General features: G+C 41.1%; 1 pseudogene; it reads left to right on the forward strand.

Moving 5' to 3' along the window:
* The first annotated feature begins 292 nt into the window (after positions 1 to 292).
* Positions 293 to 1,090, forward strand: LOC103253799 (annotated as a pseudogene).
* Positions 1,091 to 4,276: the final 3,186 nt, after the last annotated feature.

Below are 4,276 nucleotides of genomic sequence, written 5' to 3' on the forward strand. Positions count from 1 at the left end.
TCCACACAAGAATAATAATTTCCTCTGTGTAGTTTTGACCCCCTATTATAAGTGAAGTGTGTGCAATAATGTCTCCTGCTTTGATTACTTGGGGATATTGTTGCTGTCTTTCATTCATTAGAGTATAGCTTTCCTTTCAGCTTTGCATGTTTCTTATTTACATGTTCAAAGAAAATGGAGATGTGGAATATGCCAAAAACTCCTGGTGACATCACAAAGAATATTAAAGGAAATGTGTCTTTTTCTCTACCTCTGTAAATAAGAGATAAGGTCCTGAAAGTTCTCTCCAGGCATGCCTACGGTAAACCACACTGGTGTTAGCCACAGTCTACCGCTTGCTGGGCATCCCTGGCCTCAAGGACCAGCACATGTGGTTTTCCAACCCCTTCATCGTCTCCTATGCCATTCCTCTGCTTGGGAACAGCCTGCTCATCTTCATGATCCTCACAAAGTTCCATCTCCACGAACCCATGTTCCTCTTCATCTGCATGCTGGCCGGAGCAAATCTTGTCCTGTCCACAGTCCCTCAGGTGTGGTTTTCCAACCCCTTCATCATCTCCTATGCCATTGCTCTGCTTGGGAACAGCCTGCTCATCTTCATGATCCTCACAAAGTTCCATCTCCACGAACCCATGTTCCTCTTCATTTGCATGCTGGCCGGAGCAAATCTTGTCCTGTTCACAGTCCCTCAGGTTTTGACCATCTTCTGGTTCCATGCAGGGGAGATCTCCCTAGATTGTTGCATCACTCAGCTCTTCTTCATTCATTTCATTCTCTGAGTCAGGGATCTGGTTGGCGATGGCATTTGACTGCTGCATTGCCATATGCTACCCACTGAGATACACCACTATTCTTACAAAAAGGTCTGATTGGGAAAATTGGTGTGACTATCTCTCTGAGAAGTCATGGTACAGTTTTTCCTATGACATTTCTTTTGAAAACATTGACTTTCTGCCAAAATAATATTATTCCACACACCTTTTGTGAAAACATTGGCCTGGCCAAACATGCTTATAATGACATTCAAGTAAACATTTGATATGGGTTTTTTATCCTAATGTCAACAGTGTCAGGTCATGTTCTTCAGTGATATCCTCAGGGCAGCACTGAAAGGTTTAGTTACCTGATTTCTGAGTGCTCTTACAGCAACACTTCCCAATCCCTTCCAAGCAATCAGACCTTTAGATGTACTCGACTGTTAACTCCACCTTTCCCAAATCATGTCATACCCTTCATGAACCTCTCCATTGTCTTGGAATGACCTCCGTTGACTTATGGAAACTCTTACTCCTTCTCTCATACTTAAGTCTCATGTCATCTCCTCTGTGACACTTTCTCTAATCACAATTCCTTCTCAATGTATTATAGTTGATATTTTCTTTATGACAAATGTGGCATATTGCTAAGTATTTTTAACGTTTATTATAAATGAATGTTACTTTCCTTGTAGAAAACATTTGAGATTATAAAAAAAGCAAACTTGAAATGGCACTCATAAACTTGTATCTTAGAGTTTTTGAGCAATTTTACTGTTAAAATTTTATTACATATAGCTACATTACAGTAATAGCTACATTGTACATTTATGTATCTATATCTACATTTGTATCTGCATCTGTTTTTATGTTTATATCTAAAATCTGTGTTTTTATTTTATCCTTATCTGTATCAATTCCTAGATCTGTTTGAAAAATATTATAATACATTATATAGTATTGTTATTAAGAAATATTGCTTTGTGTTCTCACCTTTGTGGTTAATTTGCATGGTCTATAAACTATGCACTTATGTGTGCTTCTGTGTGAAGTGGTATTCTTTCATTTCCATGTTTAATATCACTGATAGGGTTGGCCTCCAGGTGACTAATTCCCTTAGCACTTGCTTGTCAAGGAAGGACTTTATTTATCTTTCATTTATGAAGCTCAATTTGTGAGAGTAAGAAATTCTTGACTGGCATGGTTTTTCCTTAAGAATGCTAAAAAATGGATTCTCCAATCCCTTTTGGCTTATAGGGTTTCTGCTGAGAGGTCTGCTGCTATTCTGATGGGTTCTCCCTTGGAAAGTATTTTGTCACTCCTTTCTACCTGCCTTTAAGATTTATTCTTTCATGATTACCTTGGCCAGTCTAATGGCGATGTGTCCTGGGTAGGTCATCTCATATAGGACCTCATAGGATTTATTTGAATTTCTTTCATCTGCATGCATCTCTAGCATGATAGAAGAAATTTTGTTGGAAAATGTTCTGGTTGAAGAAAACTTGTTCCAGGTTGTTCTCATTTTCTCCTTTTCTCTCAAGAATACCTATCTAATGTACATTTGGTATCTTTGCATACTTCCATATCTCTCAAAGGCCTTGTTGGGTTTTTTCTTAATTTTTTTTAAATTTTTGTCTGACTGGGTTACTTCAAAGGATTGATCTTTGAGCTCTTTTTTTTCTGTCTGATCAAGACAGCTATTAAGGCTTATGCCTGTGTTTTGAAATTCCTGAAGTGAATTTTCATTTTTAGAAGTTCAGTTTGGTTCTTTCTTAAGATAACCATGTCAACTTTCAATTCTTGGACTATTTCATGGCCTATTAAATTTGGATATCCACTTTCTCTGGATCTCATTTAGTCTCTTTGACATCCATATTCTGAATTCTGCGTCTATCATTAGGGACAATTCATTCTGGTTTAAATCATGGCTTGGGAGCTGGTGGGATGCTTTATACATGGAGGAATACTTTGTCTTTGGTGATTGCCAGTGTTCTTGTACTGATTCCTTCTCACCTGTTGGAACAGACTCTTCTCTTTTTATTGTTTATTTTTTATTTTTTAAAGTTGTTATCATTAGGATGGGGCTTTGTAATGGTTCCTTCTCTTTTTTCCTTATAGCTATGTCTGTTGTGGTGTTGTGTATGGTCTATGGGTTTCATCTAGTGCCCTGGCTCCCTGTTCTCTCACTGACCAATAGGCTGCAGGGGCAGAGGCAATGGTGGTGACAATTAGGGGGCACTTAATGCTGACCTCTGGATGTTGTTTTCACAGCGAAACACTGAGCTACAGTGGCAGTGTTCATGCAGAATGGGGAAGATATGCGGTGCCAGGAGTCCCAGCCTGGTAGAGAGCCATGCAGGCAGGTATCTGTTGCACCAGCCTTGTGGGCACACAGGAGTGGCCCATTTCTTCACTCCCTTCCTGACCTGTGAGTGGCAAAGATGAAGGAGGTAGTGGAGTTCACCAGGAGCCATGGTGGTCTCCTCCCTCCCTGTTCTCTCTTTGGCCTATCTGTGGGAGACAGCAGTGATGGTGGTGGTAGCCTGGTCAACAGGCTGCCAAAGTAATCAGGCAAGGTTGGAGTGGTTTTTTGTTTTTTGTTTTTTGTTTTCCACCTGGTCAATGACTTTTCTCCTCTTCAGCTAGAGGAGGCATGTACACTGTCTGGCTGAGAGTCAGGGAGGTGTTCTGCCTCCTTGTTCTCTCCATGTCCCATGGGAGAAGAAAAAACAATGATGGCGGGAGCTTCCAGAAGCCTATCCACCACCTCAGCAAACTAATGACCTCCTGGGATGGAGCTGTGACTACAATCCCCCAACTGAGTTCAAGTTGGGTGTGGTGAGAGGGCTGCCTCTGAAATAAGAGAAGTTTCCCTGGTAGAGAACAGCAGAGGGCGAATGCCTCCGTGGTGCAGTCCACAGCTACAGAATCTGTCTTGGGGTGCTCCTTCTTTGGCAAGGTGACAGCATTCAGCACTGAACCTCACAGGGAGCAGGAGTCCCTTGGTCTCCACATGGACTTCAGCAGTGCCTCTGTCCAGATTCCAGGTGGCTTCCTGCATTTGGTTGGGGGGTGTAAGGGTTCTGTCTCATGACAAGGGTTGCAGAGGTATATAGGAGGTATGTAAAAGCCCAGATAATTTTCTCAGATGCTCACCCCTTCTCTTTGTAGGAAATCCTCTCCTGGTTCTGTGCCAGAGCCAGGGCAATGGGCAACTGGGGCTTGATCTTCTCTGTTCTCAGTGGTTCCAAACACATTTCTGATGAACTTAGTATGGACTTCCAGACAGTCTCCTGAAGAGCTGATATTTAGTCACTCTTTCATACCCTTTCTATGAGAGAGGCATTCACTAGCTGCTTCCAGTTGGCCATCTTGGCAAGACCAACTATTTTTTAAATATGTAGTAAATGAAGCAGCTGTAAAAGCAATGAACAAGTACAGATTTATTTTCATGCTAGATGAATTAAGCAAATTGTAAAAGAGTGTTTATTATTCATTTTATTTTTTTAAGTAACAGGCAA

The sequence above is a fragment of the Carlito syrichta genome, unplaced genomic scaffold (assembly GCF_000164805.1).
Source record: "Carlito syrichta isolate Samal-C Ts95f unplaced genomic scaffold, Tarsius_syrichta-2.0.1 Scaffold253521, whole genome shotgun sequence".
Classification (NCBI taxonomy): domain Eukaryota; kingdom Metazoa; phylum Chordata; class Mammalia; order Primates; family Tarsiidae; genus Carlito; species Carlito syrichta.